General features: G+C 49.2%; 1 protein-coding gene and 1 long non-coding RNA gene across 2 annotated transcripts in view; one reads left to right on the top strand and one right to left on the bottom strand.

Moving 5' to 3' along the window:
* Positions 1-12309, top strand: part of MOB2 (MOB kinase activator 2) — a 323951-nt gene that overhangs the window by 198824 nt on the left and 112818 nt on the right. The window lies entirely within an intron of this gene.
* LOC146860936 (uncharacterized) overlaps positions 1-12309 on the bottom strand; it is a 117043-nt gene that overhangs the window by 89037 nt on the left and 15697 nt on the right. The gene's annotated exons all lie outside the window — the stretch shown is intronic.

The raw sequence follows: 12309 nt of genomic DNA, 5'->3' as shown, positions 1-12309 counted from the left end.
ATTAGTTAATAAAAACCATAAACATAAAACCAGCACAGTACATGTAAAGTCAATAAATCTCTCCTTCAAGCAATGTAGTGCCAATGTGTTCGCCACACGCATAAAGCCAAACCAAAAAACATGGTATACATAGACGAATGAACGAGCAATAGAGGAGTCTCATTGTTCACGCAGCGAGATAAAATATTGGGAGTGGACTATTTGAAACCATTAACATTCCTGTATCGTCTGGGTGTACTCAGGGAAGTTACAAGGAACATACAATACAAAAATAACAAGCATTGGCATAGCCAATAGGTCTCGCTTTTGGGGCCTTATAAGTATTTAGTTATGCAGCACAATATCCTTTGTGCAACAACATTAACTGTTACATGACTAAACACTTATAAGGTTCCAAAGGCGAGACCTATTGGCTATGCTAATGCTTGTTTTACTTGTAACTAGCCCAGTGCCCCTTGCCCTAGCTGCGTCACAACAGTCTTATTTTAGAAGGCGAACACTGGCGGTAAACACGCTCAGTCCAAATATCGTGAAATTGCTGTGAGTGAGACTCCGGTAGAGAGACCCACCCACAGTAAAGGTCCAAAAACAGGGTACTCAAAAGTGAAAAATCCTGATTTGACTAAATGGACGCAATCCATTTGCAACAATACCTAATTCAGAACCCCCAAGGGATAAGTCTTCTATAAAAATGAAAAACCTGCTTGGGGTTTGTTTAAGGAAGACTGCCATTGAAGACTAGGCCATGGCAATCATGGCATTTCCCTTATAAATGTAGTGGGAATGTGCATGGATCTATTATTATAAGAGGCACATTTTAATTTTAGAATGAATTTTAGACTTCCGTATTTCATATATTTGGTCTTAACTTTGTTTTCTTAATTTAAAATGAGTAGCCTAAGTCCACCAACAGTTGTACTTATTTTACAAGATGTTACTTTACTACTCTGCCAACACGTGTTTTGTAACTTCATAAATTGTAACTTGTTGCATCCTTGGGGCACAAAAACATCTCCATAACGTTAGTGTTTCCATCTAGGTATCTTGCAATTAGATCAGAGATACAAGTCAGTCAGCAGTGTTCATATCTGAAGTAATCCTGTTAGCTTGAGTACCCTGACTTGCAGATGTTTTCTGATGAGTGCCTAGATTTTTATTTTACTTACTATTCCTGTGAGGTTACTTTTTGTTACCGTTTAATAAAGTGGTAAGGGGTTTTCTCATAATTGCACCACGTTTGTACTTTACATTTTTATCGGATTGTGCTACATGACCAAGTCGATTTCGATTTGAACTTCTCCCATTTCACTGACTTTTCAGTAGCAATTACCTAACATACTATTGCGGTGAATGCGTTTCACATTTTATCTGGACCTTAAATTCTTAATCCCTTGGCTCATTTGCCTGCTCTTCTTTATTGCTGCTTTTCAAGTGCCCTCAGAAATGACCTGCCGTTAGCAAGGCTCATACCACCAAGAGAGCCAAGGATAGTTTCAAGGTGCATTTAGCTCGCTTCTCTTTGTAATTAGGTCAACTGAGCATAATCTTGAAGCTCCACTAAACCGCATTAAGCTTCTAGGCACTCTTCTTTGATTCTTTTAGTGGCATAACAATACACTGACCCAGTTCGATTTCACTTTTTCACTTTCTACCTCTCTATCGTCCTTCCTCCTCCCACTTTTATATGTTTTATCATTTCTTCTTTTTTTCCATATATCGGTCACCATGTCTTATGTACACTTCCTGTCTTTCCTCGTCTTTCTCCCAGCCTCCTCCCTGCCTTTTACCTCCATATTTCTTGCTCTAGGTCCATTCCTTTCTCCCCATCGTTTCATTCCTCACTGACTTTATCTGCATCTTTCTCCATATCCTTCCTCTTTCTCCACCTTTCTTCCTCTCTCTTTTTCTTCCTCTCTCTTTTTCTTCCTCCCTCCTTTTCTTCCTGCCTCTCGTGTGTGCTTTCTCCACGGGCTTCTGTCTCCTTTTAAGTTCATATCCCGCTCCCTGCCGCCTTCTGCGCCCTGCTGCTCGCAGTAGCAGACTGTCCGTTTCCTCTACGACAGTGTCTGCTTGCTAAATATTGCATCTGCTGGTTTTATACCACCAGCCTGGGTGGGGCGGCTGCGGTGGGGTATGACCTAGCCAATTCCTCTGCCAGGCTTGGACCTCGTCCATGGCTCTGTTTACACGAGCAGTTTGCAGCCCTGCCGCTCCCGCCCCTTCCTGCAACGGGCACACATGAAGGAGCAGGGCGGCACTGAGCCCTTCTGCACTTGAGTGCAGCCCCTGGGCTGGTGACATTTCTTGCCTCTGAAATCTGTGTGTTATTTTCTTTCTGTTGCCGTGCTCCCCCCGGGTGTAAGGAACGTTGTACTAACGGGCCTGCACCTTCGATTCCCACGCACAGCGAGGCTTTGCCCAAGCACTTCCATGGACTGCTCTGGTTTACTGCGCAAGCAGGTGCCCGCAGAGCCAGCTCACCAGGCTCTGCTCAAAGTGCCCACAGCCTCTAGGCGTAACTAGGCTCCCCTGCGTAAACTCACGTGCCACGGCACATTTGAGCTCTGCTCCAGTTGCTTACTCTGCCTGGCACTTCTGATACGACCAGGTGGTGACAGTGTCCAAGTACATCCAGACTTCGACTAGGGAGCCAGGACATACGAAGGGCGTTCCTCTGGTGCTAACACTTCCCAGTGTGCCTGGGCGATGTCACCTCCCAACACACCCTTTTGTGAAGTGACTTCTCCTGAAACCTCTTAGCGTTGTTTTTAACATGAATCTGTATCGTATTGCACCCAGGTACACAATAGCTCCTCTTAGTGCAGAAGCGAGGTATTCTATGCGCTTTGCATCGGTAACTACCATTGATTTTCAGATCTCTAACGTTGCTGCTAGTTTATCTAGGACTCCGTGGTAGTGCTGCATTCTGGTGCTGTTAGCTTCAGCGCTTGATGCGAGTGCTGCCAGCCTCCGTGCGCAGGTGCACTCGTGTGTGCTTCTGATCTGAGTCCATTGCTTTATGTGATACTAGCCGGAGGGCTCCATTGTAGTGCCATGTGCCACAGGTACCAGTTCTCATTGGTGGTTCATTGTACAGCCGGCCCAAGTTCTTGGTGCTAGTGCCACAGAGTGCAAAGTTAGTGATGTGTGATACTAGCCACAGGACTCGACTCTAGTGCTTATGGCTCTAGGGATCATTGGTGGTGCTTTTTGTTGTCGACTCCACTGCCTCTTGGTGTGCTGTGTACATGTTGCTTAGGAGTTGATGGTAGTGTAATGTAAAGTAAATGCTGTTTTAGAAAAGTAAGACCTGAATTTACTTCGCCCCACTAATGCAGACTGTAGGCGCCTGCACCCTCAGTTTGAGATGTATGCAGTTACTCCAGATAGTTTGGAAGATGTGCATTTTTTTTTGTGAAACCACACTTTGTATTGTGCATGGTGAAGAGTCAATGGGAAGCCATACAATAGATTAAATGTTGCTTTTATTTGAACCGTGAAGATTTACTTGGTCGGTAGAATGTGAAATAATTATGGTGGTACTTTAGTGCCGATCACTAATTTCATCTGAAATGACGCAGTACCCTGAAATGGGTGCACTGTCCACCAGGCAGCTAGTATATGGAGTTGAGAACTACTTAACGTTTATGTTCAGGGACTTTGATAACCACAGTCCTACGGGCAGCCTCATTCTGATATACTTCTGTGCAGCAGACCAGGTGGGATCCTTGTACATTATAATTTAGGACTATCTAATTAGAGGTAAGAGCTTGAAGTAGTCTTTTGGTCATTCGAAAACAGAGATTCGAAGTTTCACTATGAATCGCCACTCACCTACAGAGACTTCAGACCATACAGAATGTCGCAGCCAGACTCACTTTGTCTTCCCCGACGAACCCACATTGCACCCCACCTCAGGAAACCCCACTGACTCCCCGTACAGAAGAGATACCAATTCAAGCTGCTGACCCATGCACACAAGACTCTACACAGCCAAGGACCAGCCTACATTAACCACAGCCTGAACTTCCACTAACTGTTGAGATGACTATGCTCTGCCTCCGTTTCACTTGCCCATACTCCCCGCATCGACCGAAGCAGAAGTGGAGGACTCTCCTCTCACATCGCAGCAAAGACCTGGAACAGCCTCCCCACGCACCTCCAGACCATCTCCTCAGTTCCAGAATTCAGAATTGCTCTCAAGACTTGGCTGTTTGAAAAGGCCTTCAGGTCCTGCAAGCACCTGAATACCCTATTGGGTGATTAGCCACACTTTATAAATCCTTATTGATTGATTATGTGTATCTGTGAAAGAAAGCAGTTAGTTAATACAATCTGGCAGTGCCCACCACTGTCCATAGTCTTCGGGACAGGGGACCAGATAACCATGGTTTTTGCCAATGAATAACATTTTGGGGCTCCTAGTTTTAAAGCATAGAGGAGCCTACCGAGTGTTTGGATTTTCTTATATCTCTTTTTTGTCTGCTTCTTTATTGCTGTCCTAGCTTGTCAATCTTATTTTTGTTCCTCCCATTTAGCTTTGCCTCTTTACAATCTCTTTGATTGGCTAGTATCGCTGCTTCCCCTGCTTGCATCTCAAGCATTACTTTTTCCTTATGTGTGAAGCAATCCATTTGAGTGGGTGTTTTTTTTAACCATCTCTTCCCCTGCACTCTCTTCCTCTCTTTTGCCCCACTGCTTCTACCCTCCCCCTTACACTCAACCATATGCTTCTGCTTCATCCCACCTGTGCCCTCTGTGTTGCTTTCATCCAACGTTGTTGCTTTTGCTTCTGCCCATTGTTTGATAGTTTCCAACCCTCTCCACCCCCATTGCTTTTGTGTGTTCTTCTGTGTTGCTTTAGCACTTGCCCCCACCCCTCCCTGTGTTGCTTATGCTTCTCATACCTGCCCACTTATTTTTTGTTATGCTTTTGCAGGTTTTACTTTCTCTTTAGTTGCCACTCTAACTCAGATTGGTGCACCAAAAAGAAAAAAATAGCGCCCTCAGCATTTTGAGGGCCCAGGCAGGCGTGGAGTGCATGCCTTCAAATTCACAATTTATGCAGGTGACCATATCAAAGGTTTCTTTCCTTCCTCCCTCCACAAACGTGAGACCTAGCCTCTTAGCCATTGCACCTCTAAATGATGCTGCCACCAAACAGCCAGCCATGGCCAACCATTGATGTTAATTCCTGATGGAAATAAAGGAGGAGCACTACAGCCAGAGAGAAGCTGGCTCTGCATGGTGGCACCTTAGAGTTGCGCTGGGGGCTGACAAACGGACAGACACGCATGTACACTTTTCCCTCATGCCCAATAGTACTGGTTGCTGCCTGCGACGGCCCATTGGGACTAAAGGATATGTTTCTGTAAAAGCGCATGCATCTGATAGACATCTAGCTGCAGATTCCTTAACTTAGATTATCCCCAGGCGTCAGACTGGATCTGGAAATTTTTTGCAGCAGCACCTCTGCGCGCCGGGGGACGGTGCAACACGACCCCGCCCTGACGTCGTCCCTGTACGTGACGTCAGCGAGGTCATATTAAGTCCCTCCCGGCGTGCTGACGTCAGTTTTCCTTCTTTTCCGCGTGCAACGCGGATGCGGAGTGAGCGGTTCCTCTGGCCGGTTTTCAGGCCGCTTTGTTGATGCATCACGTCAGGAACAGTGTGCGATGCCTTCGGGCTTTAAAACTTGTAATTCCGGTTCACGGCAGATGTCCGCGACGGACCCGCATCTTATTTGTATGTGGTGTCTGGGCGAGCACCATGACTCCACGGACTGCGAAGCCTGCCAACACCTGAAGTCGAAGTCTCGGCGGGAGCGCCATATGAAGCTTCTCTCGGCACGGCTGTCCTGGTTGGAGTTGTCTCACCCCCTGCCTCTTCATCAACAGCAGGTCCCTCTACTGTCTGGTTCCGCCGTCGTTCGCCCTCTGGGGTCCGGGGCGGTTGTTCGCCACTTAGTAAGTCAAGGCGCTTGTCGCTGAGGTCTTCGACCTCCCCTTCTTCTGTTGTCGGGGGCACTGTGTGACGGTGCCGGGGTGGAGGAACACAGTTATGTGAGGGACTGGTGGGTGCCCGATCCAAATTTACCCCCTCTTGTCCCCCCCCAGCAGAGCGAATGGTTTCCATCACCTACCCTTGAGAGACGGATCGTGAAAGACGACGAGGGTCCCTTTAAGTGGAGTCCCGAGGACAGCCTAAACACGCCCAGGAGTGATGTCATGACGCGAGAGACGTCAAAAGGAAACAAGAGGCAGCACAGGACGGACGGCGATTCCCGGAGGAGTACTGGAGTGGACCGAGACGAAGAGGAGAGGAGGAGAACAGCGAAAAGGAGGAGAGACGCGACTGGGAGGAGGCGATCAGCAGACGGGAGGAGAGGCGCTGTCCGTAGGACGCAGGCCGGGAGAAGAACGAAGACGCCCGAAAGAAGCCAGGAGGCTCAGGACACCGCGATTCGCCCCGCCACACTCCCAGGGGAGGAGTGTGGCTAGAACAGGTACGGGATCGTTTGGTGGGCTGGATGGGACGAGGGGAGAGAGCGAACAACCCTATTGTGTGAGCTGTACTCCTGTACCCTCTCCCTGAGCGTGTCACTCTGCCCTACCTACACTAAACCCCCCCTCCACCTGCGGTGTATCACGGATTGAGTTGTACATAATCACTTGGTTAGCACAATCCCCTCACACCCGGCCCTGGTTTTAGGGAGACCAAGGAACACTGCTTCTACTGATAAGACCCTTTATTTTCTTTCCTTTTTGGGGACCTCATCCTGACCGGTTGGGAAGTACCGTGGCCCTCACCCATCCTGACGAACAAGTCCCTCACCAGAAGAGGAGAGAGAAAACTCAAAGAGACCGGGCACAAACACCATCACGGATCCCCAGAGACTAGCCATTAAGAAAAAGAAAAGTTATCAATCAATAAAACCTACCTTACCCATCCATCGAGTTGTGTCTGTCCCTGACCAGTTGTCACACACTGGTTCCCATAACATTCCGGACATGCGCTCCAGACAGTCGCCCCCTCCCTCTACCCGCCCTTTCCGGGTGTGGGGGTGACTCGGGCCCAGATGGAGGCATATGCCACAGCTCTGCAGGCCTCCCTTCGGTCCTCTTCCGTTCCTGGGGCATCCTCGGGGACTCCGCTTCTTGTGGGATCTCCGACTGACTCGCCAGCGGATTCGCCCCCGGCGCCAATTGAGCCTTTGCCCCCCAGGAACGTCGGGGATGTGTCGCCGTTAGAACGCGGCCCTGTTGGGTCCCCCTCTACGGTCCATGTGGAATCGTTAGGGCGCGGCCCACCTGGGCCCCCCTCTACGACCCACGGCGCCTCTGCCGCGCCGCATAGCCCCGCTGGGCTCCCTGTGGCGCCGCAGGTGGTTGCCGGTGCTCATAGCCCTGCCTTGAGCACACTCCGGTCTTCCGGGCAGGCGGTCGCCTGTCCGGAGCCGGGGTCGGCACCAGGGGCTCACCTCCTCTGCTCCGCCTCTTTCTCCGGAGTCTAAGCCTGTCATGGATGAGGTGGAGTCGGCGCTGGGGCTGTGCCGAAAGCTTGCCTCGCCAGCTCTGTAGCCTTATTCTTTGGAAGGGGAGCTTGTCATAGTTTTGGCGCCGGACGGTGCCGACTTGGCGACTGACGAGGCACGGTCAGCGCCGACGCACGTCGTTTTGGCACCGTGTCAACGCCGAGTTGTTGACTCTTCTCTAGAGGCCCCTGGAGAGAGTTTGGCACCACCCTCTCGCCCGGCGTCGCCGGAGGTATTGTTGCCAGTGCCCCCCTTAGAATTTGTGGAGCCTCCTCAGGAGCTCTCAGATCCGGCAGGCTCTTCGCCTCCCCAGGAGCCCCATCAAGATCCTCATTCTTCAATGGGGCTCCCTTACCTGGGGCATTGGTCGCACCCTCAGTGTCTTGGGAGAATCAGATTACAACCCTCCCCACTGATGAGTTGTTGTCTCCTCCACGGAGGGCTACAGAGGCTGGTGCAGCTTTTTTGAGAGTGGTCTCAGTGGCCACCCGCATTTTAAACATGCAACCCCCTTCTGCCCCCTTGTGTGTGGACTCCTTGCTTGAGGTCCATCACCGTGGGTCTGGGAATGTGGAGCCGCTTCTGCCCTTTGAGGCTTCCCTTTATGATACCCTTTTGGGTACCTGGGTCTGGCCTGCTTCAGGTGACCCGGTGGCTCCTTCAGTTTTGCACCGCCACCGTCCAGCTCCGCATGATCCTGTTTGTCTTTTTGTGCACCCTGATGTGCAGAGGTTTGTGTTGCAGGCTGCCTTTCCTTCCCTGCCCCCTCTAACTCCTCCCTCTCGGAAGTCAAGATGGCTTGAGTCATGGGGTAAGAACATCTTTGCATCCACTAGTGCGGCCCTACGGTCCTTAAATACAGTGTGTGTTTTGGCTCGGGCTACCTCTGCCCTGTGGGACTCTGCAGAGTCTTTGCTTTCTGACACCTCTGAAGGTGCTCACGTTGATCTTCTTCGCCTCCTCCGGGATGGCCGCGACCTTGCCAAATTCACAATCCACTCAGCCTGATATACTGCGGATTCTTTGGGCTGAGCTATGGCTTGTTCGGTTGCCTTAAGGCGTCACGCTTGGTTGCGAGATAGCGTCTTCCCTGAAAATATCCGGGAGCGACTGGTTGACTTACCCGTTGATGGGGTTTTGCTGTTTGATGCTCATGCTGAGTCGGCGGTTCACCGGCTCCTTGCGGGCTTTCATCTTCCCACTTAAGTCTTCTTCAGCCTATCTTCCGTGGTGGTACTTTTTCATTTTGCATCCTTTAGATGCGCTCTGTGTTTAACATGGGTGGTGAGCCTTACGTCTTCTTTTTCTGTGGTCAAGGGTGATTACCCTTTTATTGGCATCCCTTGGATGCGTTTTTGCTTTGAGCTGGCTGTTGGCCTGTTGTGCCGTGTTCCACAGGTTGCGGTGTCTGGTCCTCTGACTGTGGTATTGAGCCGGTGGCTCAGCTCGGTAATGTCATACGGCTCGGAACTCATGTTCACAGGCTCAGTTCGTTACTGCGCTCTTTTAGCTTGGCTTGTTGCCCTAAGAGGTGTTCCCCTTTGTTTGGGGTATGCATACTCCATGTTGGGTACTTGTATGCTATCATATAGCTTTGCTTTACTATGTTTTTTCCTGGGGCCATCTGCTTACGCCATGGTTATCCACCTCCTTGGGAGGTTTCATGGTCTCCTCTTCAACGACGGCTCCTACCTGCCCTTACTGTGCTAGGTATGATCCGTATGGACATGTTCTTGCTCCTGGCTAGCTCTGTCTCTACATAATTATATGTTTATACATTCTGTATACATGCCAGTTGCCTTGGTATTCCTCATCCTACGTCGCCACCTCTTTCGAGGCTGCAAGGTCCATAAACAATTTCTCCATGTGTGGGGGAGCTTTTCTAGGTTGTTGCAAGTTCCCCATAGGTTCCTTCTTGCTTCTGCTTACTGGGGTAATTTCCCAAGTTGACATATGCTCCCTTTTTTGGTGTTCGACGCTGTATGCGTCTTTTCTTGAGTGTTGGTCTCGGATTCTGAGACTCTTCTCACTATTCGTTAACGTGGCGTTTTTTGGCCACTTCCTTCGGATATGCCTTTTTTCAACATTTTCACATACTATTGTTAAAGCTACGCCTGCTGGACAGCTCTTTTGTGGGTTGTTTCTCACTTTGGCTTCAGATTGTCCGTTCGAGCATTCTATGCTTCTTGTGTAAGCCACTTTAGGGTCTCTATGGCTGTTTGCCTGCTGCATATTTCTACCTGCTTCGGCGGGTTTAAAATTGGTGCTAATTGCCCCTAATTACCCTTTTTTTGGGTTGTGTGTGCACTTGGCATGTTTCCTGTCCCGCCAGCTATTCCAAACGCATTGCTCAGGTTTTAGCTCTTACCTTTGGGCTCTTGACACCGACTACTTCGACTTCCTTCTATAGGCAAGTTGGTTAGGCTGGTTGCATCTCTTCAAGTTCATTTTGAGCTTGGGTCGGTGTACTCATAGGGTGCAACTAAGCGGAGACTGTTTCTTCTTCCCCTCTCTCTCTCTTCTCTGGTATAGGGCTTATGCTGTTCTAACTGTCATTTTTTATATGGGTGTGGTGTGGCGCCATTCTGGCATTTTTAGGATAGCTTCTCTCCTGTTATTTCTGCTCTTTCGAGCTGCTTGGGTTGCTATCTGGCTGTTCCGCCACAGATATTCCCCCTTTATCTGTCACTCTGTTGCCGGATTGGATGCGTGGCGCTTTCTGTTGTTCTGTCGCAGACCCACCCCCCTTTTGGGGTATGGCTGTGGTATCTATTCTAAGTTAAGGAATCTGCGGCTAGATGTCTTTATCAGAAGTACGAGTTACTTACCTTCGGTAACTATGTATCTGGTAGAGACGTTGTCTAGTCGGAGATTCCTTAACGCCCACCCAGCCTCCCCGTTCTGTGAGGACCTTGTCGAGTGGTGTTCTCCACTGGCCTCTTCAGTTGCCATTGGGTTATTTCTCAAGGGGGTTCGGATTGTTGCACTCCCATGAGTGTTTTCATATACAGTTAACCTCTGCTGAGGGGCTTCTTTCCTGTGATATGGTGCCTTTTGATTCACAAGGAGATTTGTTTTCCTCTCCAGTTACCTTCCCTTCCTTCCGTCTTCTCTACTAACTCGGGGTCCTGGTCCCCTTGTCGTCATCCTCATTGAGGGTCGGTTGTGCTCTGTTTCCAACCTCCGTCCTTATAGGGAAAAGGCCAGCCTTTTCATACCTTCCTACAGTGGACTGTGTTCCGTCATTACTAGACGGCACAGTTCTACATGGCACTATCAGTCTATTTCTGTCTGTTGAGATGTTCTTCCCTGGTTGCACTCGGGGAGGGGTCTTCACTTAGCTTGGGGGGGGGGCTCTTTCTCACAGCTTGCACTTATATGTAGGCAATGTCTAATTCTGTCTTTTACAATGGTGTCTTCCACCATCCTCCTTCTTTATTCGTGGATTTTCATCTCTCGCACACTGTTCCCATACTTTCACAGTTTTTTGTTGGTGGCCCCGCGTTGTGCCACGGAAAAGATTCTCCGACGAAAACTGACGTCAGCACACCGGGAGGGACTTATATGACCTTGCTGACTTCACGTACGTGGATGATTTTAGGGCGGGGTCGTGTGGCACCGTACCCCGGCGCGCAGAGGTGTTGCTGCAAAAAATTTCCAGATCCAGTCTGATGCCTTGGGATACTCGAAGTAAAGGAATCTGCAGCTAGACAACGTCTCTACCAGATACATTGTTATCGAAGGTAAGTAACTTGTACATTCAGGTGTATGGACTTGAAGTTATTGTACGCGTACAGTCGCTCTTTGAACACAGTCCCCTTTTGTTTGTGCATTGTGTGTGTGCTGCCTGCATGTGCAATCATAGTACAGAGTTGCTGTCTGTATGGTGCACATTTGCTGTGTGTGCAGTCTGGTTGTGTGTCTGTTGGTGACAGTGTCATAGCAAGGTCAGGTGGTACCCTGTGCGGAAAATTTCTTGTCACCCCGGGCTTGACAAAATGTCAAAAATGTGTTTAAAACACATTTTTGCCATTTTCTCAGCCCCCATCAGTGATTACACCCAGGGCAGCCGGCACCCACCACACCCTCGTTCCTACACCACTGGTTGTGAATACATGTATATAGTCATTTTTATGCTATCTGTTTGTGGGGGGGGACAGTTGCAGAGTTTGTGCAGCCAGCTCAGTTTCTGTATGTGTGTGCATGCATTTGGGGTTGACCTGATAACTTAAAAACAAAATATTTCACTGTATGAGGAGTGGGCGGGCCTCATTCTGACAAGTACCCAAGAGGTCATTCTGCCCCCTCACACCTACAAACTCTCCATTCAAAAATTAAAGCTTGCTGGGACCTTTGTTCATGTCCTGTGTGTTTTTACACCCCCTAATCGGCTTGTCGAGGCCTCCAAAGGTGATCTGTAAATCCACACTGCATTGGTTTCCAACTCCTCTTCCCTGCCACTGTGATATCGACTCCTCACCCGGTGACCTTGTGGAGGGAGCCAATATTGTGTGTTTGTAGGTCTGTCAGCAGTCCTTTGGTGGCTGATCTGTGTTTGAATGTAGTAAGACGCTGTGAAACCTGGTTGGGCACCTGTGTGTGTTCTGCGATATCTAATAGCTGAAAGGGAGCGTTTCTACTCCTCGTCTTCTTTTAATTGTAATAAACTTGGAAAGTATGTAACGGCGCTAGAAATAAACAAATGACGCAAGCTCTGCCAATCTTGTGCCTTAAGAAAGCTGTGCCTTAGTGGTCTCCAGATCTCAAGACTGGAT

The sequence above is a fragment of the Triturus cristatus genome, chromosome 3_1 (genome assembly GCF_964204655.1).
Source record: "Triturus cristatus chromosome 3_1, aTriCri1.1, whole genome shotgun sequence".
NCBI classification, from domain to species: Eukaryota; Metazoa; Chordata; class Amphibia; order Caudata; family Salamandridae; genus Triturus; species Triturus cristatus.
The sequence above is the reverse complement of the archived record's forward strand: the minus strand, read 5'-3'. Positions and strand labels throughout refer to the sequence as shown.